We start from the raw sequence: 23575 nt of genomic DNA on the forward strand, positions 1-23575 counted from the left end.
TTCTCCTGCACGTTGGTATCTTCGGGGCATGTACAGGACAGACTGGTCGTTGCCCCCGTGAACCAGTCCTTCTTAGTTTCCCGAGTGGTGGTCTCTCGCCGGGGGCACATTTTTCGACACTCATTCTTCCAGTGCCCCTTTTCTCCACAGGTCCAGCACTTGGGTCCTTCCCTGGGCTTTTTTTTAGCGCCACCTTCATATTCCTTCTTCCTCTTATAGCATTCGTTCTCCTTGTGCCCAGCCTTCTCGCAGTACCAGCACGTTCCTTGGAACCTGTCTGTGTCGCTGATAGCGCCCTTTCGTGCCCGAAAGCCAGAAGTCGAGTCGTCCCTGAAGCTTGACCAGCTAGACCTAACAAAGGACTCAAACTCCATGGCACGTGCCAGAGCTTCCTGCATTGATATTGGCTTAGCTTGGTTCACTTGTATCTTCAGCTGAGGGCTGTCCAGGGCATCGATGAATTGATCACGCAGCAAAACCGTCAGCAGGTCAGGGGTGGCACCTGGGTATGCCTTGTGCGCCATGCTCTCAAGGTCCTGAGCGAGTTCCTGAAGAGACTCACCGCGCCTCCTGTTGCGGGTTCTGAACCTAACCCTGAAGAGCTCGTTCTGGTGCTTGGTCCCATATCGTTGCTCCAGCGCCTGTGCCAGCCCGCTGTAGCTGCCCTTTGTCGCATTGTCGAGCTGAGCAAGGACCTCCAGCGCCGCCCCTTTCAGGCTAGTGGCCAGCTGTACCGCGCACTCTTGGTCATCCCATCCGTTCCGAGCTGCCAACAGCTCAAACTGAGCGCGGTAAGCCTCCCAGGAGACCTTGCCATCAAACTCCTGAGGCTTCTTTCTAACAAGCGAACCAAGCAGACTCATGGGGCTGGCGGAACTTCTTGCGGGGATAAACTCAGGCGAAACAGGGCTCAAACTACCCCGGACTTGCGTAGGAGGAGCATCTTGGGTACAACTAGCCCCTGCAGGCACTGGCTGTCCGTTTACAGCCAAGCAGTCTTCAAGAGCCTTCACTCTGTCACTTACTTCTAGTATTTCTTTGTGTGTCGTCTCCCGTACCAGCTCCATCTCTTTTTGAAGATTTGTGTGTTCTTTCTCCACTTGTATCAGGCGTTGTCCCAAGTTCGTGGTCACATCAGTCATTTCTCTTCGCACTGACTCACTTCCATCTTGTACTGCTTTTAGTTGTAGCTGTAATCCTGTGAAGCGATCTTCTAGCTGTTCTTTGAGTTCTTGGAGTGTTCCTTCTTGTTGTTGCTGTGCTCTTTCTTGTTGTTCTTTGAGTTCTTGGAATGTTCCTTCCTGTTGTTGCTGTGCTCTTTCTTGTTGTTCTTTGAGTTCTTGGTGTGCTTTTTCTTGTTGTTCTTTGAGTTCTTGGAGTGCTCTTTCTTGTTTCTCCCCCTGTAGTCTCAAGGTTTCCAAAAGTTCAGTCAACATGTCGTCCCTCTGGGCAGCTTGGGAACGAGGCTCCATGGCGAAAAAACAAATGGCTACACTCCTGACGCCAATGTTATGCCCGACGTGTTACTTGGGTTCCGTGTCGCCGTCAGGAGACTCCGTGGGAGGGAGATATGTAAACACTTTGCACAGCTTCTGTAGTTTAATATTCTTCCTTAGTAGTACACTTCACTCTGACTCTTCACTTACCACTAGCTTACTATGACTTGGACTGTCTCCTCTCGCCCTCTTCTCCTATATATATCCAGAACAGTACAGTCTAGAATTGCCGTGCCCGGAAATTCGGGGCACTAAATGATGTAAAAAAAAAAAGGGAATTCACCTTTGGATATCTGAGGAAAACAAGGGGGACTCACCCTGGGGGTAGTTTTGCTGCCACCACCCAGAGATCTACCGATGAACTATGTCACCGGTAGCTCACTGGGAACCTTAAGAGTATGTGTATAGAAAGGACTAAGGATTTAATGAGGGATTTAAATGACCCAGAGCGAGACTCTGATCCCTTGGGCAGGGTAGCGAGGTGAGAGGGGCAGGCTCGGGTGCGGTAAATGGTTAGTTTAACTCACAGCCGGCCGGACAAATCTTACAACGGGGAGTGACAAGAAATAAAGGCCTATATATAGGAGTGCTTACATTTATTCCTCTGACTTAGTTTAGAAGGTAATACATAGGCATACCTGACGACACGGTTTACAATTAATTCCTCATTGAAGGCACGATTTACCCGAAACTGACGGAAATGGGCGAATGGACACACGACTGATTTCTAGTTTTCTCCTCTCGCAATGGTAACCAGAATAAGGCTGAGGATTCTCCACGAAATCTTTACCCTTGGGCGGGTGTACAATTATTGTAAAAACCAGGTACATATGATGTATGAGACTCAGAGAGGGGGAACGTTACATTTCCGGGAAAAACCCATACACGACGAGAACCATTTTTGTCGTAAAGACACAAACATACAGCCTCTTATTTCACTAAACACTTCTTACACTACAGGTAAAGCACAGATTACTGGCCTAAATACTCCCAAAAATACTTCCCGCAATAGGGGGTGCAGGAGGGAATTGTAGGGGGGACTCGACTCCCCGTTTCCTACCCCTGGTATGGCTCCAGCTCCTACCGCGGAAAGACGAGAATTATTGAGATCAACAACTAAAAGAACATATCGGGGTGGATACACTGGTTCGTGTAGGTGTGTGGGGTGGGTGTGTGGGTGTGGCAGAGACTGGGACGCCCGACCTGTGAGTAGTAAGGAGGATGAGTGGGCGGAAGATTGATCAAGCTTATTTCATATACTGGACTCAGAAATGCATTTATAGGATAATTAAGACGCACATTGGCTAAAGGGGAGATGAGAGGAGGATGAGTGGGCGGAAGACTTCCGCCCACTCATCCTCCTTACTACTCACAGGTATTGTACTCCGTGATTTTTCCCTCCTCCATCCCACTTTTCCCCCTAAAGCGCTCCCCCAGGGTTAATTACCGTCTCCCCTTTAGCCAATGTGCGGAAGATGCCGGAAGATGCCCTGAAACGACGCTCTCCTCGTTTTATACCAGCCCTGCGGCGGCCCCGTCGCACGGACAAGGGAGCCAAGTAGCGGATTAATAATCTATCACGTTTTAATTCAAAATGAAGGGAAGACTAGGGTAGTTTATACATGGGTATGATCTCTTAACGTGTAAGGTGACGAAATTTCATGTGAAGCAGCGGAAAAAATCTATGTAAGGGTGGATGATTTTAACTGATAGGGGATTGACAAGCAAGGGCTGGTAACAATTCCAAGGTGCGTGCGCTGGTAGGGGGGAAGGGGGGAAAGGGAGGGGCGACCGACGCTATGTCTCTGGGCGGGAAAATACTTGGCGTGGTATTGCACCATATGGTGTAATCGTAGTCTGAGGGAGGGGGGGGGGGAATGTATTCTGTTATGGGTTGTGATCAAGAATACCTACTACAGTCTTACATATCTATGATGGCCTTACAGTGACTTATAATTACTTACAACTACTTGTAATCACTTATAATGACTTAAACTACGTCTTGTCCTTGTACTTCTAAGGTTCTTCTCCTGCCTTCACATCCCGGCATTACAGAATGTTACAGTATATTTTAGATCATACAAGAACATGTAGCAAAAGTATGTGCGAGTTGGCAATACTTCCCGCCTGGCGCCTGGCCGCGCCCCGCGGGGCGCGGACGAGGCTTTGCTCCCCGCCCCCCTGCTCGCTCTTCCCGGAGCTTTCTAGAGGCCCATAGACGCCGGGGGAAGCTTTCAGCACAACAATATATTAGATATTCACCGTGTTGGGAAGGCAACAAAATGAATAATATACATCTTGATTGCGAGAGTTCACCTCAGGTCTTCAGTTCACCTCAGGTCTTCAGTTCACCTCAGGTCTTCAGTTCACCTCAGGTCTTCAAGGGGATAGAACGTGCTCTGACTAGCTCTTGGGTTGACCATGTCTGGTGGGATGAGTTACAGTGGTACAGAGGTGCGGAGGCGCGGAGGTGTGGCACACTAAAACCATGTTATAGAAAAAAACAAGGAACACACCGTGGACAAGAACAATGTTCAGCAGCGACTGTGCAAAGTGCCAAAAAGAGGTCACAGCCTGGAGTAAGGGAGTGAGCTGCGAGAGATGTGATGACTGGTACCATGTGGGCTGCATGGTGGTGAAGGGCGCGGTAAAGCCCGAACACATGAAGATCCTGAAATGCAAGAACGTATGGTTTGTGTGTGAAGCGTGTCAAGATAGAACAAGGAGAGAGTGGAAGGAAAAAGATAAGAAAACAAGAAAAGAGGAGGAAACGGCAGACGACAAGAGACATCCCCCTGGTGATGAGGTGAAGGCAGAGCCACAAGGGTACCGCAGCCAGCGAGGACGTAGGGAAGATGGAGGAAGGAGCAGAGGCGGGAGAGAAGGAGAAGGAGGCTGCACCAGGGACGGAGAATAAGAGGAAACCAGAAGCAGTGAAGGAGAAGGAGGCTGAACCAGGGACGGAGAGTAAGAGGGAGTCAGAAGCAGCAGTGAAGGAGAAGGAGGCTGCACCAGGGATGGAGAGTGAGAAGGAGTCAGAAGCAGCAGTGAAGGAGAAGGAGGCTGCGCCAGGGACGGAGAGTATGAGGGAGCCAGAGGCAGCAGTGAATGAGAAGGAGGCTGCGCCAGGGACGGAGAGTATGAGGGAGCCAGAAGCAGCAGTGAATGAGAAGGAGGCTGCGCCAGGGACGGAGAGTATGAGGGAGCCAGAAGCAGCAGTGAATGAGAAGGAGGCTGCGCCAGGGACGGAGAGTATGAGGGAGCCAGAGGCAGCAGTGAATGAGAAGGAGGCTGCGCCAGGGACGGAGAGTATGAGGGAGCCAGAAGCAGCAGTGAATGAGAAGGAGGCTGCACCAGGAACGGAGAGTATGGGAGCCAGAAGCAGCAGTGAATGAGAAGGAGGCTGCGCCAGGGACGGAGAGTATGAGGAGCCAGAGGCAGCAGTGAATGAGAAGGAGGCTGCGCCAGGGACGGAGTATGGGAGCCAGAAGCAGCAGTGAATGAGAAGGAGGCTGCGCCAGGGCCGGAGAGTATGAGGGAGCCAGATGCAGCAGTGAATGAGAAGGAGGCTGCGCCAGGGACGGAGAGTATGAGGGAGCCAGAAGCAGCAGTGAATGAGAAGGAGGCTGCGCCAGGGACGGAGAGTATGAGGGAGCCAGAGGCAGCAGTGAAGGAGAAGGAGGCTGCACCAGGAACGGAGAGTATGAGGGAGCCAGAGGCAGCAGTGAATGAGAAGGAGGCTGCACCAGGGACGGAGAGTATGAGGGAGCCAGAGGCAGCAGTGAATGAGAAGGAGGCTGCACCAGGGACGGAGAGTATGAGGGAGCCAGAGGCAGCAGTGAAGGAGAAGGAGGCTGCGCCAGGGACGGAGAGTATGAGGGAGCCAGAGGCAGCAGTGAAGGAGAAGGAGGCTGCGCCAGGGACGGAGAGTATGAGGGATCCAGAGGCAGCAGTGAAGGAGAAGGATGCTGCGCCAGGGACGGAGAGTATGAGGGATCCAGAGGCAGCAGTGAAGGAGAAGGAGGCTGCGCCAGGGACGGAGAGTATGAGGGAGCCAGAGGCAGCAGTGAAGGAGAAGGAGGCTGCGCCAGGGACGGAGAGTATGAGGGAGCCAGAGGCAGCAGTGAAGGAGAAGGAGGCTGCGCCAGGGACGGAGAGTATGAGGGAGCCAGAGGCAGCAGTGAAGGAGAAGGAGGCTGCGCCAGGGACGGAGAGTATGAGGGAGCCAGAGGCAGCAGTGAAGGAGAAGGATGCTGCGCCAGGGACGGAGAGTATGAGGGATCCAGAGGCAGCAGTGAAGGAGAAGGAGGCTGCGCCAGGGACGGAGAGTATGAGGGAGCCAGAGGCAGCAGTGAAGGAGAAGGAGGCTGCGCCAGGGACGGAGAGTATGAGGGAGCCAGAGGCAGCAGTGAAGGAGAAGGAGGCTGCACCAGGGACGGAGAGTGAGAAGGAGGCAGAAGCAGTAGGGAAGGTAAGGCAGGGTGCAGCAATACCAGAAAGTCCAGAGGAGGGCAAAGGAGCAGCGGCAGAGAAACAGGAGGTAGTAACTACACCAGAGGTAAGTGTGGAGGAGGAAGTTTCATCAACAGGCCCACCAATGAGGAATAGGGAAGCCGCAGGAGAGACAACAGGGGTCCAGACAGGAGGGGAGAAGGGAGCAACAGGAAAGACGTCAGGGGTTAAGGAAGGGAAGGAAACAACAGCAGCAGCCCAGACGGCAGGGACGAGGAGAAAAAGAGCAGCAGAGGACAACCAGGACAAGCAGAAGAACGAGTCTGGCCAGCACTTCACCCCATGGGTCGGGGTGGGGAGCCAAACCTGGCAGAAGGTGCAGGATGGGCGGCGAATGAGAAGAAGACCAGGAAAGTTTCAGCAACGGCTGTGGCTGTTCGGGGACAGCATCCTGAAGGGGGTGGGAAAGGAGATCCACTTCGTAACAGATGGCTTCTACAGGATATTGGACAGGACCGAAAGTGGTGCCAGAGTAAAAAAGATCAAGGACATAGTGGAGGAGCATCTACCGGAAATTCTACCAGATGACCTAGTCGTGGTGGAAGGAGGAGGAAATGGTCTAGAGATTGGGTGAGGAAAGAACGGTGCAAACGCTGAAGGAAATAGTGCAGCGAGTGAAATCACGGGTGCCAGAAAAAGTGCTAGTGATAAGTGTGCCGAGGAGGCGAAGCAAGGAGGGCACTGCGTATGATTGGAAAAGGAAGTGGGTGAACACACAGTGCATGAAAAAGACTGAAGAGTGGCAGTGTGACGGTCTCCAACTCAATGAAAATATGGCCTGGAAAAGAGTGTGGGCAGGTGATGGAGTGCATCTGTCCACCATTGGAAAAGTGTGGGCAGGCTGGAACATAGTGGAGTGGGCGCAGTACAGAGGTGTTGAACAGGAAAGAAAATAGCATGAGGCCACAAGAAGACACATGTGTTTCTCCTTCCTGAACACGAGAGGCTGGAACGAAGGGAAGTGGAGAATTTTGTTGAAGGAGGGTGAAAACATTGAAGTGATCGGAGTAGGAGAAACAGGGTGGCATGACACGGTACAGTGGCAGGAAGGTGGTTGGCTGTGTATAGGGAGAGGAAGGAAAGTAGGAGAGAAAAAGGGAGGAGGAGTGGGTGTGATAGTGAAGGAGAGGGCGGGAAGAAAGGTAACGGAGGTAGACTTATTGGAAGAAACGGAGAAAAAATTAGGATATAACAAGGGAGATCTGATCACAGTTAAGGTGACAGACCTGAAGGAGGAATGGCGGTTGACAGTGGTATATATGGGAGTAGAAGGGGCAGAAAACCGAGAGGAAAATAAGAAACTGTATGGTGCATTAATGGAAATTAGCGGCAGGGTAGGCAAAGAAAAGTGAATAGTAATGGGAGACCTCAATGAACACATAGGCCTAAATAATGCACCAGTCAACAGAAATGGACACATGATGCTAGAATTTGCGGGGTCAGCTCACCTGAAAATTTAGAACTGGGAGCTTGAGGACCCAATAACTTGGAGGGACAGAGGGGCAGCATCAGCTATAGATTATATCATGGCAAGTGAGGCAGTGGAGGAAAGCAAATGTAGGATATGGAAGGAAGAGGAGGTAGACCGTAGATATATCAGACCATATAATGATAGGTGTAACATGTGGAAAGGGAGGGAGGAAGGAACAGGAACAGGAGATGAAGACAGAGTGGAAGACAAAATGGGACACGCTGAATCCCGACTGGGAGAAATATAAGGATAACCTAGATGGAAAGCTATGTTGGGAAATAGAGGAAGGCAACAGGACAAGTGATCAGTGGGAAAAACAGGTAAAAGAGGTAATAGCAGAGGAGACAAAGATATCAATAGGTATAAAGAAGTACAAGGTAGGAAAAAAGGAGACTGAAAGGCTGGTGGGATGAAGAAGTAGAAAAAGCAATAGGAGATAGAAAAAGAGAAAACAGAAGGCAAAGACCACAAAGACCACAGCAGCGACCACATGGACACCGGCTACATCACCAGCAGGTCGCCCCCCGCTGCATGCTCGACAGCCTCGGGCACCTGAGAAGGGTCGATGCCATCACAGTCCTACACAAGGCCCAGGTCCAACACACACCTCACCTGGCGGCACTACGGGTTCCTAGGAGGAGAAGCCAGCGCACCACGAGAGCGGCGGTGGCTAACGACCTCCTCCTTGAAATCCCAATAAGCCGCACAGCCAGGTGCTAGAGGGCCTTCACGAGTGCCACGGCCCACCTGTGGAACGCCTTCACGGGTGAAGTGGGCGTTAGGGCAATGAACACCCAGCAGGTGAAGGTGGCGGCTCATGCCTGGTGTCGCACTTACCCGCCCTAGTCACATTCCGCCTGAGCACAAGCACAACTAGTGACAATGCTTTAAGATAGGCGACCCCAAGACAGAGGTCGTCTTTAGCATGGAGACAATTTCCCCGCCCCTTTTGTCATATGTATCTTGATGTTTAAATAAAGAGAGAGAGAGAGAGAGAGAGAGAGAGAGAGAGAGAGAGAGAGAGAGAGAGAGAGAGAGAGAGAGAGAGAGAGAGAGAGAGAGAGAGAGAGAGAGAGAGAGAGAGAGAGAGAGAGAGAGAGAGAGAGAGAGTGTGTGTGTGTGTGTGTGTGTGTGTGTGTGTGTGTGTGTGTGTGTGTGTGTGTGTGTGTGTGTGTGAATTTAGCGGGAGCGGGCGAGGGACGGCAGGGAGCTGAGAGCGGAGGTCAGGTATCAGGTCAACTGTCGCGATGTGACTGATGGGGTTCTTCTTCTTCTTCTTGGGAGGATAGGTCGAAGGAGGGGTGAAAAACAAAAAGGGGGGGAAAAACTAGTTCAAGTAAAAAAAAGAGTACAAATGTAGTGTGAGAGAAAAGTGGTGTGATTAACCACCTTGCTTTGGATCTTTTTGCTTTATAAATCTAATAATCTAATCCCGGTAATCCGCGCCCGGGTTCTTGAGTCTAAAAATTTTAACTATTTTAACTATTCCGGCAAACTTATCATATTTATTTATCTATTTATTTTTCTTTCTTTCTTTTTTTTCCATGACACTGGCAGAAACACAGCTGACCTAACAAAATACAACTAACCTATTATCAAGACCGCCAGTGCCTTTTAAGTTTAAATTCATTAACATATACATTTACAAGTACATATAAATAAATCGATATTGTAACATATACACACACACACCCGCGCATACACTCACACTTGCAAACATATTATTTAGTTATTGTTGCTTTCCTTTGTTATTCGTATTGAGGAGGAAGTTTTCTGACATTTATTTTCTTGCATGGTTTTGGGAACCAATTGTGATCTCTCCCTATGTTTTGGCTGTTGAGTAGATTGATGTAAGTTTCGTCCTTAATGAGATTAACTAGTTTGTTTTTTGTGCTGTTTCCTTTGTCAAATTGTGTTGTGTTTATAGACTGAACTCCCGCCATTTGGTGTAGCTGTAATGTTGTTTTAACGTATGGATGTTTTTCGTCGTGAGCGAATCTTAGTGCTTTATTCTGAATTTTCTGTAGTGACGACAATGCCGTTTTAGATAAAGTGTTGAGGGGGTAAGCTGGGTAAGTTAGTAGTGGAAGAATACATGCTTTAACTAAATGGAGTTTTATGTTAGTTTTAAGTTGCTTGAATCTTTTAAGTTTTGATAGTGCGACATTGGCTTTTGTTTTTATTTCTTTTAGTTGTGTGCCATAACCTTGACTGTTTATTTGTAACCCTAATACATTTGTTTTTCCTGAGTATTCAACTTCTCTGTTATCTATCTTTACTGGCGAGGTCTTTTTAATGGCTATGGGTAGTATTGTGAACTTTGATGTGCTGGTTTTTATTTTCCATTTTTGTTCGTAATCATTTATCCGCTTCACTTCTTTCTCTATTTTCTTTGCTAACATTTTTCTGGATTTCCCTGGCTGTGTGATGATCTGCGTAATGTCATCCGCGTACATTATGCAGTCTGCCTGAGGTTGGGGAATGTCAGATGTGTATATTGTATATAGGGTTGGGGAGAGACAGCTACCTTGAGGAACACCACTTAGTATTGGGAAAGGAGGACCATCATAGTTTTTGAGGGATATGGCAGCTGTTCTGTTTTCTATGAAGTTACAGAGTATTTTTGTGATTATATCCGGTAATTGAAGCTGGTAGATCTAGCCATGATGCCAGACTTTGTCAAATGCTTTTGACACGTCTCTGAGTACCAGACAGCATTGGGTTTTATTACTTACTGCGCTGGCTATGGCTTCAGTAGTTGTTGCAATCGCTGTGTCCGTTGAGCGGTTCTGTCTGAAACCATGCTGTGTTTCAGGGATAAATTTTTTTGGTGTTCTAGGTAATTGCGTAGTCTATGGTTTAATATTTTTTCTAAAATTCTTCCAGGCACTTCTCACAGGGAGATCGGTCTATAATTGATGGGGTCATGTGCCCGCTATTAGGGAAAAATCCCATGGAAAGGGAAATGTTGAATAATTTTGTAAGTTTTGTCATTGCTATGTTTGGTAGATTTTGGAGTATTGTTTTGTTGATTTTTGTGTGACCTGGAGAATTGTTTTCCATTTGTTTAATCACATTCGCTAAGTCCTCTGGTTTGATTTCTGCGGTTAGATAGTTGCTGTTGTCTAATTTGCTTGGGTTAGCCTGTTCGAATGGTGAGAAGAGTTCATTATGTGTTTGTATGAAGTTTGTTACTTGCTGGTCTGTGTCCAGGTCAAAGTGTTGGTTTTCTTGTGCACTGATTTGAAAGACATTGGTCCATATTTCTCTAAAAAATTGTTTCTTGTTCTCTGGCTTCGTACACTTTAGAGTTGTTGTGTACCAGGTACGCTTTTGTTGGGGTTGAGGTTCCTTTAAGATTCTTAATTTTTTGCCAAAATTTCTTAGGATCTTTGTAGAGAATGTTTAAGTTTTTTATTTTGTTCTCCCAGTTTTTGTCTGCTTTCTTTTATTAATTGCTGTTTTATTGTTTTAAAAGCGATGTATTTTTGGTATGTCCATCCTGTCCTCTGGCTGTCTTCTAGTAGTCTTCTTATCCAATATTGTAATAACTATTTGTTCATTCACAATTCATTTTTGCTCAGTTACTTGAGTTTTGGTAGGGATGTGGTTTGTAGCTGCATTTGTTACGGTGCTTATCCATCTTCTCGTCGAGTCATCTAGCTCCTCTTGATTTTGTATTGGGTTAGTATTAACGTTAAGCATGTTGTTATCTATTTCTATTGCGAATTGTTCCCAATTAGCGTGTCTGAAGTCCATCCTTGGTTCAGATGGTACCTTTATTGGTTTGGCAGTAATATTTATTATTACTGGTAAGTGGTCAGAGGATGTTAATGGGCCTGGTGTTATTGTTATATTATGGTAAGTCTTATTGTTGGCAAGAACTATGTCGGGGGTAGTGGATGCGTTATGGGAGAAGAAGGTTAGGAAATTGGGTCCCAGGAAGTCTAGTTTATTGATGTCAATTAACATTTTAATTCCTCTTCTTACAGTATTTGTTGTTGTGCTGTTCAAGTATGAATGTCTTGCGTTTAGGTCTCCTAAAATATAAGTTGGTGAGGCCTGAGATGCTATTGTGTGAAAATCAGTGATTGGTAAGTAAGGTCTACGTGGAGGCAGATAGGTTGTTGCTAAGTTTATTGGACCTGTGCTCGTATCAACCGTGATTTGTAAGAAGTCAGTATCGAAATTGTCTTTTAATCTGTATTTTATATTGTTCTTGATCATGACTGCAGAGCCATCATGTAACTCGTTGCTGGAATTAATTAGATGAGATGAATAGCCATACATTTTGATGTTTTCGTTGTTTTTGAGACCATGACTGTTTAACATGATTATGTCTGGTTTTAGGTTGTTATATGTATTTATGAGATTGTACTTATTTGTTTTCCAGTTAGAGACATTGTGTTGTACGATTCTTAGTTCTTCCATGAATATGGAGAAGTTGAGTGATCTACAGAGAGACTGTTCTACTTGCTGCTTTTCCTATCCTTGATTTTACTTGGTGGTGAAGTGTTTTGCTGAGTATACCCGTTTCTGATCTTTCTGAAAATCATCCACAAGTCTCCAGCATTCCTTTAGGCTTATTTTGTTATTGTTTAGAGAGCGCAATACGTCCTCTTCTCTGTATTGGCTACTGCTATATGTCCATTTGTACTCCCCTTGTAGTAGACCAGTTGTTAGTGCTCTTAAGCTGAATGTTTCTTGGGAAAACCCACGCTCTTTCTGGCAATAATTTCTAGCCCGATGTCTTTTCCGATGATCTGCTCGGACTCATCATCCTCTGGATCTACCTGATGTTCAGCTTCCATGACCTTTCCTTCGTCCTCCTTACGTGTTTGGTTATCCTCTGTAGGCTGCGGTTGTGAAAATTAAGTATTAATAATTTCCTGAGAGGGGGGATTATCAGGTAAATTGACACTGAGTAGGTTGTTCGCTTTCAGCAACTTATTAATTCTTATATTGTAGGTTCCTGGGTTGGCTGTGTTCATCATATGTGCGTGCATCATGCAGGTCAATATTGTTGCTGCTGTGTCCTTTCCGATATTTAATGATGGCATGTTTAGAGGTTGTGGAACTGGGGCAGTAATCTGACTGTAAGTGACTTTGTTCTTTTCCTTATGTTCTTCAGTCTTTTTGTCTCTAATTTTCTTTCTCTCTGGACATTTGAAAGCTAATGTTCTGTGGTCACCTGAACAATTAATGCACTTTTTAATGTTTGAGTTGCAGTCTTTCCATGTATGTTCTTTGGAAGCAAACTCAGAACAGGTTTTGTAGTCATTACGTTTCTTACACTGGTTGGTATAATGATCGTCTATTTGATAACATCTCAGGCAGGTAATTATTGGAATGTAGTCCTCTATTTTGATGTTGTAGTCTGGGATGCTCATACTGAAACCCAGTAACCCGGTTTCCGTGGCCTTCTTTACATTTCCGGTGGTTTTGAATTGGACTTTAAGAATGTTTTTATTTGGTATTTTGAAAATGCTTTCGATACCCGTGACCCATTGGTTTTTACTTATAAATTCTTCTTCTATTTCTTTTTCTTGGTGTTCGAAAATGTGTCTGTCGACATTGAAAATGAGGATGCTTCTCTTGGCTCGTAAGTCCGGAGGAAGAATTGGTGTAAAGTTATCTTTTTTGAGAGCATTTCTTACTTCCTCACTGAACAATTTATCTATGTCCTCCTCTCTCCTTGTTAATGCGACAAATCCATCAGGATACTGTATTATTCTAGTGGCATAAATCAGGTGAATGGATAAAATTTCCAAAAGCTTCAGTCTAGCATCGTTCGTGGGGTCGGGGTGTTTTAACTTAACCCTAGCCATACTTGAAGTTATAGATTTTACCCTTGCCCATGAATAGTGTTCCTTTTATCACTAAGTTAAACTCCTTGCGACGAGACTGGCCGAAGCCAGAACCACAGCTAAAATAAAAAGTGGCCATCCTACATCTGCTGAGGCCTAAACTCCCGGCCTACTAATAAGCCTCGCAGGAGACCCAGCAGATGCCCCTAAAAAGGGACTTGTTGAAAGACTAACTCAAGACTCCTGCTGCCTCCTATAACCACCCCGTTATCCTTGGGGGCCCCCTCGTGGCGTTGCCCTCGGGGTTCGGCTTCGTACTACAGCAGGAGCTAAAAAGGCCAGTCACACACACACACACACACACGAGGCAGCAATAAGGCAAGCTGCGCCAGCGACAAAGGGCAGACTCCAAAGAGTGGCGTCCCGGTACACAGAGTCGCTGGAAGAACGTGATCACTGCGTGTCAGAAGTGACACGGCTCATTAGGTGTCAGTGAGTGACCCGTACTGCACGCCGACAGCGCGGCCTGCCTACCTGAGTGTCAACATTGCCTCCAGAGGGAAAGTGTCCAGAATATGTGCCGCCGCACTACAGTGGAACAGACAGCGGAGGTGCCATAGGAAGACTTGGGAAAACTGCAGCGGGAGGACCGAGATCTGAGACCAATTATGGAGTGGCTGAGTCAGTCGTCAACGCGACCTGGGTGGGAAGTAATCTCGAGAGAAAGATCTACCACCAAGAATTACTGGACTCAGCAGGACACTCTTCGGATGGACAACGGGGTGTTGCAGCGACGCTAGGTCTCTCATGATGGTCTTGACCACTACTGGTCCACGGTGCTACCTATGAAGTCCCGGGAAGGCGTCTTAAAAGAAATGCACGACAGCATCACCAGCGGACACCTTGGGGTAAAGAAGACACTGAGTCGCCTGCGCCAAAGGTTCTACTGGGTTGGCATGAGGAAGGACGTGGAAGAATGGTGTCACGCGTGTGAGGTGTGCTGTGCAAAGAAAGGCCCCAAGAAGCGTCACCGTGCCCCATTGCAACTATACCAGGTTGGAGCCCCCATGGAACGGGTGGCAGTGGATATAGCAGGACCCTTGCCTCTGACGACGAACGGAAATAGGTACATCTGTGTCACAATGGATTACTTCACCAAGTGGCCGGAAGCCTACGCCATCCCTAACCAGGAAGCCACTACCATCGCTAAGGTATTGGTGGAGGAGTTCTTCTGTCGCTTCGGTGTGCCTAACGAGCTCCATTCCGACCAGGGAAGGAATTTTGAGTCAACAGTCCTTGCTGAGTGCTGCAAGCTTCTGGGTATCAAGAAGACCCGGACCACTCCTCTGCACCCACAGTCAGATGGAATGGTGGAGAGGTTTAATTGGACGTTGGGCCTGGAGTTGGCCAAGCATTGCAACAATGATCAGTCTTCATGGGATCAGAAGCTGCCTGCGCTCCTCATGGCCTACAAGTCTGCCGCCCACGAGACTACGGGGTATTCGCCGGCAAAGCTGATGTTTGGACGTGAGCTGCGATTGCCGGTGGACCTACTGATAGGAAGGCCTCCTGAGGAAAGCCTTCCAAGGGACGCTTCCAGTTTTGCCCGTCAGCTAGAGGAACGGTTGAAAGAGGTGCACCATCAAGTCCGTGATGCCTTGAAGTTCTCCGGGGAGGCCATGAAGCGTGGTTACAATATGAGGGCAAGCCACGTTGATTACAATATGAGGGCAAGCCACGTTGATTTCAAGGAAGGAGACCAAGTCTGGCTTTACAACCCGCAGGGGAAGAAAGGAAAGTCTCCGAAGCTACAAAGCCCCTGGGAAGGCCCTTATACTGTGCTATAACGCCTCTCCGACGTGACTTACCGAATCCGGAGAACGGAAAGGACCAAGCCGAAAGTTGTCCACGTCAACCGCCTATGGAGGTACCACGGTCCGGTAAACTACACCTGGAACAACTACAGACACCCAGCAGCCGACGAAAACGCAAGGGACGTCCAGGACCGAGAGGAGGTCGACGAAGACATAGGCCTTCTGGACCTTTCAGCCGAGGGAGATAACCTCCCGGCTTCGGCAGATGTTCCAGGGACGCCCCAAGAAGCGGACGACGACGAGGCGCACCAGGAGACAGACGCGCAGGAGGCAGCGAACAGAAGACAGAGACAACGCAGGCGTCCACAGCGATACGACGATTATTATGTTTTTGATTAATTTTCTTATGTTTGTATATAGTTAAGTGTGTGATCGGGACGATCACAATTAAGAGGGGGGGATAGTGTTGTGCTGGAAGCTTCCCCCGGGGTCTATGGGCCTCTGGAAGACTCTGGGAGGAGCGAGCAGGGGCGGGAGGAGCAAGCCCCGCGCCCAGGGGCCCAGGCGGGAAGTATTGCCAACTCGCACATATATTTTCTACATTTTTTTGTATAATCGATTATATACTGTAACGTTCTAGACTGTACTGTTCGGTATATATATACATACATATATATATATATATATATATATATATATATATATATATATATATATATATATATATATATATATATATATATATATATATATATATATATATATATATATATACAGGAGAAGAGGGCGGGAGGAGTTAGTCCCAGTCATAGTAAGCTAGTGGCCAGTGAAGAGTCAGAGTGAATTGTACTACTAAGGAAGAAAATTAAACTACAGAAGCTATGCAAAGTGTTTACATGTCTCCCTCCCACGGAGTCTTTTGACGGCGACACGGAACCCAAGTAATACGTCCGGCATAACACTATGTATATGTATATGTATATATTGGGGAGGCGGCGGCTAAATGGATAGCGTGACGGCACCGCATTCAGGACGACGCGAGTTAAGTCCCCGCCTGGTGCCACCAAGCTGGGATTTTTTCAGCCCCCGCCGAGTGGCTTAAAACTACCTACATTCTGTCCAGAAGACCACCAATCAACCCGAACTCTAGATTCTAGGATTAAAGATTAGCTCCGGGAGGGCAGCATGAGCCAGTGCAAGATGGCGCCACTATAAACACTTGCCTGCGCCGGTACGGGCTGGGCCGACCATCAGGCCCCACCAGGAAGAAACCTTGGGCCGACCATCAGGATCCACCGGGAAGAAGCCTACCGGCACAATAAGCCACGACGTAAAAAAAAAAATATATATATATATATATATATATATATATATATATATATATATATATATATATATATATATATATATATATATATATATATATATATATATATATATATATATATATATATATATATATATATATATATATATATATATATATATATATATATATATATATATATATATATATATATATATATATATATATATATATATATATATATATATATATATATATATATATATATATATATATATATATATATATATATATATATATATATATATATATATATATATATATATATATATATATATATATATATATATATATATATATATATATATATATATATATATATATATATATATATATATATATATATATATATATATATATATATATATATATATATATATATATAAAGGGTAAGGTGGGGTAAGATGCCCCCCTGGAGTGAAAGGCCCCCCTTGGTTTTGTCTTTCTTTCTTTCTTTTCTCAAGCAGTCACATGATCAAGTAGGCAACGCCAACTCTCTGTGCTCACAGGAACAACTGGAGTAAACAATGGACAGTTGTTCTGGCCACAAGGGGACATTTCTTCTTTTTGACTAATTTCTTGTAAGTTTTCAGTGATTTTAATGATACCTAATTAACGACAAAGAACTTTAGAGATAGCCTGATGGCAATGGATACTTGCTCTAAGATGTCTAGACCATATTGCATGTGATTATACTCTGCCTACTTACTCGTAGGAAAGATGGTGACATTTTGTGTATATATGAGTTGCCAGGGTAAGAGGTCCCCTGTGCCTTTGGTGTAAGTTGCCCACAGGGAGGCCTTTTACCCCACAAGTGGGCTTTTTACCGCATTATCAACAAACTGGCAAATGGCCTTGTTTTTTTTGTGTGTGTGTGGGAAACTATTTGCGAATAGCAGACCTTCAGAAAAATGGGTCCAATGTCGGGGTTGTAGAAATTGGCCACATGCAGAATGCAAAACTGGAGTAGGCCTAGATCTGTATGTATGTCAAAACTGTGAGTCTGATTAGGCATTACGGTATTGCTATAAAAAGAATTTGTTTAAGTTTTTGAAAGGCATCCATAAGTGAACACTTTTGAGTTTGAGACTATAAAGAAGTTGGTGTTTTTAACTGTTTCAGATATCAATATTCAACAGAAAGGACATATTTTATCAAATTAATTGAATATTTAGTTCCATATATTTTTCATGAAAGTAGATGTTCCTTTTGTTACAAAAATTCAGAAGAAAGGGAACCTAGTCTAATATTACTAGTCTAAAAAAGGGCATACCTTTTAGAAAATTAACTAATTGTTTAGTTTTACATTCTGTTCATTAGGAGACACAAATTTGATTGTGTTCCTATATTTCACATCAAGAGAGATTTATAGGGTATAGTTTTCAAAAAGGGAATACATATTATATTTTTATAATGTGAAAAACTATTTTCCTTATGTTTCTGTGAGTTTTATTATTGTAAGCCAGAGTGGGGTAAAAGGCCTACACAGTGGGCGTTTTACCCCACATGCGGGGTAAGAAGCCCCCTTTATTTATTTATTTTTTAAATTGTCATTATAATAAAGTCAAAATCATAATGAATGGATATGATATATACCATAGATAGGCCTTAGCCTTAGATTTCAACAGAACTTTTTTTTTTTTAAAGTTCTATTGCAAAAAATGTGGCTACAACAGGTAATCTCTCTTTAGGGGCAACACACCTTACCTATATATATATATATATATATATATATATATATATATATATATATATATATATATATATATATATATATATATATATATATATATATATATACACATCGAGAGAAAATATCTATCTATATCTATAGATATATATATATATATATATATATATATATATATATATATATATATATATATATATATATATATATATATATATATATATATATATATATGCGGTGGCTGAGTGGTTAGCGTGCGGGCCCTGCATTCACCGCGTTCTGGACGACGCGGGTTCGAATCCGCCGCTACCACCTGAGATTTTTCAGTCACCGCCGAATGGCCAAAGACTACCCACATGATGTCCTGAAGACCACCATCTACCCGGACTCTAGAACAGGGGTGCTCAACCCACTGTTTGAGGGCCGCATGCGGACTTCAAGGAAGTTTAATGCGGCCCTCGGCAAGTAACCAAAAAATAACCTGCTTATCACTATCATAATACGTACTATTTGTTCACATATAATTTTAATGATATGCAGCAATAAAAACTATATTATGATTGATATTACTGAATATCTTATTATATGTTAACTTTTTGATGTTATTGTATTATAATGATAAAAAAGGCTATTGCACATCTAGCAGCCTGAATTCTGGCTAGCCTTACTGATTTTGTTCACGTGACCCGCGTTGCCACTCCTTGGCTTTTTTTTTACTAAATCTTGGTTTTTGAGCTGGGACTTTGGCGCCTTGTCTTTTTTCCCTAGAAAACAGGCTAATCTAGGCCTTTTTTTTTTAATTCTCTCCTGCTTGGCTATTCCCTTCGCTCATGTCCCTGCCCTCATCCCCCCACTCACCTCTCGATCAGTCCTGCAGGTCTCTGGCTCCCTACCCCGCTCCTACCCAACCGCTCCCTTCCGGGCTTTCTCCACCATTGCCCATCCACTCCTAGCCCTCTCCCCTTACCCATCGTCTTCCACGCCACCTAATAGAGGTCCCCACCCTCCCGGCACACCGTAGCCGCTCCACGTTTCCCCTCTCCCTGCCCAACAGCGAAATGTTGTCGCTCGTATATGGGTCTTCACTGTATTGTAGCTTATATTTACCCATTTCCCCATGACCAGCAATTTATGTGAGAAGTGTTTTAATTACGACTATATCTGGAAGGTTACAATATATACAAAACATAATCAGTGTTATCAGTGCGTAGAAAATATTAATTACTATGCGTATTCACATTGCAGGCAATATGAGGCCCTCATCACATATTGCCCATCTAATGTGGCCCTGCCACCCAAAAGGGTTGAGCACCACTGCTCTAGAAGAACCGTCCAAGTATATCAAGAATGAGCTCCGGGGGAAAGTATGAGCCAAGAATACATGGCTCCTAGGGACTGTCGTTTTGGACCTTTTTCTTTGTCCCGGGATTCCGGGATAAAATTAGCCCTAATCCCGGGATCCCGGGAATTCCCGGGATCTTCAATTGTCTAAAATTGCACATTATACCTAGTTTCCCTTTCAGGTTTTTGATGTGCTTAACATTAATGGACATGCAGAAATATTACTGTAGATTGACTGTCTTATTAATTCCACTTAATGTTTAATTCCAAATTTCCAGCATAGCTACACTTTGTTTCTCAACAAAGTAAAAGGAATAAGAATAAGAGCTAAAATATGCTACGTTTACTACTTTATTTTTGTTCTGCTTCCGAATTCCAATGCAAATGACAATGTAAATTATAGTTCATTATCGCTGAAAAAACAACAACAACATTTGTTTCCATTTATACTCAGTGAAATGAAAAGAGTACTTAATGACAGAAAATGTAGTATAAATAAATGACGAAAAATTAAACGTATGCATTCTTTATTTATAACATGAAATAAATGATTAAGAAGTCTCTCATATAAAAGGGAAAGTGTGCTGCTTTTCTATAATTTTGTTAAGTTGTCACACTCATCTCAATGCCGTATACATACAGCAACGTGGAATATGCAGACACGGTGTTCGTTATACGAGCTCTGTTACGGGTAACGGGAGTGCCATGGCTGCTTTATAATACTCAAGAGAATACCTAAACAGTAAATCCTTCCTTCACACACACACACAAACATTCCTCACGGGACACGCTGTATATAAATATAAATAGATCCACAAGTCCACAACCATCCTGCAGTCAAATTTGCTCCTATTTTTTGTACTTAATTGCATCCCGGGATTTCCCGGGATGTACAAATATATCCCGGGATTATTAAACCTTGCAAATTGCCCGGGATCCCGCGATCCTGGGAAACAAACCCTAATGACGCCACTATAAAACACTCGCCTGCGCCATGACGGGCTTGGGGCGACCATCAGGCCCCTAAAGAAAGCCTACTGGCGCTACAGACTAGCATGTAAAATTATATATATATATATATATATATATATATATATATATATATATATATATATATATATATATATATATATATATATATATATGTAACTGATTCTCAATGTGGCACTTTTTTCACATTTAGAATGCATGAGATTATATATTTTTAAATTTAGAATAATACGACATTGTAAGGTATGGATATAAAAGAGGTTGGTTCAACGGAGCATATACATACCTAACAATTGTAAAGATAATAGCAACCTACACTGATTCATGATACTTTTATAACATGAAACTTTGAAATGCAGCATAACCGTGATTACATGTAAACTTGCTTGTCTTACACAGTCCTTGGTTTGACGTCGGGACTGGGCGGGGCAGCGGAGTGACCCTCTCACTACTGCCTTGCCCAGCTGCTGACCCCGCTGCCAAACGTTACCACATCTTGATCCCCGCTGTCTTGCTGACCCTCGGGCTGCTGCTCGACGCTCGTCCCTTTTTGTCGCCTCAGCCGCTACTCAGTGCTCAGTTTTCACCCTTCACAGAGGCAACAGCGCTTGGGGACTGAGGTGAGCACTGAGTAGGGGAAGGGAGAGCGACTGTGATGCTGACCCATCAGTCATTGATCCTTACCCATCAACCAGCTCGTACTGGCGCCAGTTTTGCTGAGATCCACGAATAAAAAGTTAGATAAACAAATAAAGCAAATTTATAAGGATGGTCCGGTTACATTATCTTTAATTTTCCTTGTGTCAATCGGTGTTAGTTGGCGCCACTTGAGACAGCGAGTTGGTGATGTACTGTACGCAAGACATACATGAATGGACGCGTTTATAATTATGAACTGAGTTGAAAGGATAAGGTGTTGTGACCTCGATATGGCATCAGGGCCCAGTGGCTGACGGTTTCCGCGTCCGACACCGGCCGCCGGCGTCCACTTGCCGTAAGACATTTAAACCTTAACGCGTACCTACTCTCCCCATCACTCTCCCCCTCTTCATACCACTGGCGTTTCTCTCCTTGCTTTCCAATCCTGTAAGCACTGTAGTTATATGCCTCTGTGCATGTCCTTCAGTAAACGCACTCTATGGTAGAGGTGTAGGCGCGGTTTTGTACAGACCGAAAGGCTGATCACTGCGAGGGGTTCGGACGCAGGGCACCTGTTTACCCCGGCTCGCTGTGGACTAGGGGTGCGGGCCCACTTCGGACGCCGCCACCCGCTAAAAACTCAAAATTATTCCAAAATGAATTTCAGGCTTGTCATATATACGGCGACCTATGCCTTAGAGATCGATCATGAGCTTAAACACAGCAAGTGAACGAAAAAATGAGAGAGGAAGGCGGCGAAGGTGGCGGAAGGTGGGCAGCAGAGTGAGCAGCAGACGGCGCGGCCACGGCGGCAGGCAGTCGGTGCGGAGCCTTGAGGGCGGGAGGACAGCCCTCACTGTGAATCGCGGCGTGCACAGAAACACGTGATCTATGGTGTTCAGTGAGGTGACGGTGGTGACTGTTGAGCAGGTCTGAGACACGGACCTGCCAGACTCTATAGTGCCTCACGGTGAAGCGAAAAATACCGGAAAGGGCATAGAAAAGACGGCACACCAGCGAGAAGCATTACGGATTCTGTGAGGTAAGTGGGACACACATGCACTGTAGTGTTTTGAAACCGATTTAATGCATGTTTATCTGTGTATTTTGTTCGTTTACCTCTTAGAGTGTATGTTTTGTTGTCAAAATGAGTGGAGGTGAGGAGGGAGAAAAGAGAGAGATAAAAGTGGATGGGCGGGTGTGTGCGTGTGTCGCGGCGGGCGGGGTGAGCACAATGCACTTTTGGGCAGAGCTATTGACCGCTGTGGAAGACTGATAGGAGGAGGCTGGTGCAGTTCCTCTTGCTTTATTTTGTTTAGTTTACATTTCGTGTGTGTGTGTGTGTGTGTGTGTGTGTGTGTGTGTGTGTGTGTGTGTTTCCGGTCGTGTTTGATATTATTATAATTCATTATTATTATTATTATTATTATTATTATTATTATTATCTTCATCATTATTATTATTATTAGTCATTACTGTGTGTGTGTGTGTGTGTGTGTGTGTGTGTGTGTGTGTGTGTTCATTATTTACCTATTTCATTCATCCTAGACAAATATAAGCTTATAATATTTTTTTTATTATGTTCCTGGTCTGAAGGCTTGGGTTTTCACCCTTGGGTTACTTGCCTTTGGCGGTGCCAAACTACCACCCCGGGAATCAGATCCTGGGATCTCTTGTAAGCCAATCGTGCTAACCATTGACTACACTATTAAGCACCGTTGCACTACAGTGTGTGTGTGTGTGTGTGTGTGTGTGTGTGTGTGTGTGTGTGGAGATAATGACGAGTGAGATAAAACTTTAAATGTACTGTTGAAGAGGAAAGTTAGAGGGAGAAGGGGAACAAGAGTTGTAGCAGTGGTGTAGTAGTTATGATGCATGTGGTTGTGGTAGTGATGATGCTGAACGGTGGAGGGTAGGTGGCTAGCAGTGATGTTTTTTATAGAGTAGCTGTGGGAAGGAAAAAAAAATTGTAGGTATTGTGTATAAAGTACAGAAAAGCAAAAAGAGGCAATGTTGATGAGAAGTAGTAGTAGTAGTAGTAGTGACGAGGAGGAGGAGGAAGAGGAGAGCAGCGGCAGTGGTGGTGATGGTGAGTGTGGTGAGGGTGAGAGCGACGGTTACAAGTCTTCCCTGAGGTGATGCAGGGAGAGGGGGAGAGAGGAGAGGAAGGGGTGGAGGAGGGAAGCGGATGGAGGAGGGGGAGCATGTTCAGGAAGGGAGTGGGGGAAGAAAAGGAGTGGTTTATCATGTAATACTTTGTTACGGAAATAATGGATACATGAGAATATTTTTGGCATTTTTAAATATTTTTTTCAATGCTTCTGATTAAAAAAAAAAAAAAAATGGAATTAAGTTCGAACGATTATAATAATTTTTACTACTACCACTACTACTACTACTACTACTACTACTACTACTACTACTACTACTACTACTACTACAACCACTA

The 23575-nt window shown here is 44.9% G+C and overlaps 1 protein-coding gene across 2 annotated transcripts in view; it reads left to right on the top strand.

Annotated features, from left to right (window-relative positions):
- Positions 1-20815: 20815 nt before the first annotated feature.
- The window catches only part of LOC126986821 (uncharacterized), a 114115-nt gene continuing 111355 nt past the window's right edge, over positions 20816-23575 (top strand). Inside the window, exon 1 of one of the 2 annotated variants that reach the window (XM_050843194.1) lies at positions 20816-22168. The gene's annotated coding sequence lies outside the window, so the exon portion shown is untranslated. The remainder of the gene's footprint in view (positions 22169-23575) is intronic. The other variant, XM_050843192.1, reaches the window with a different exon arrangement.

The sequence above is a fragment of the Eriocheir sinensis genome, chromosome 63, assembly GCF_024679095.1.
Source record: "Eriocheir sinensis breed Jianghai 21 chromosome 63, ASM2467909v1, whole genome shotgun sequence".
NCBI lineage: Eukaryota > Metazoa > Arthropoda > Malacostraca > Decapoda > Varunidae > Eriocheir > Eriocheir sinensis.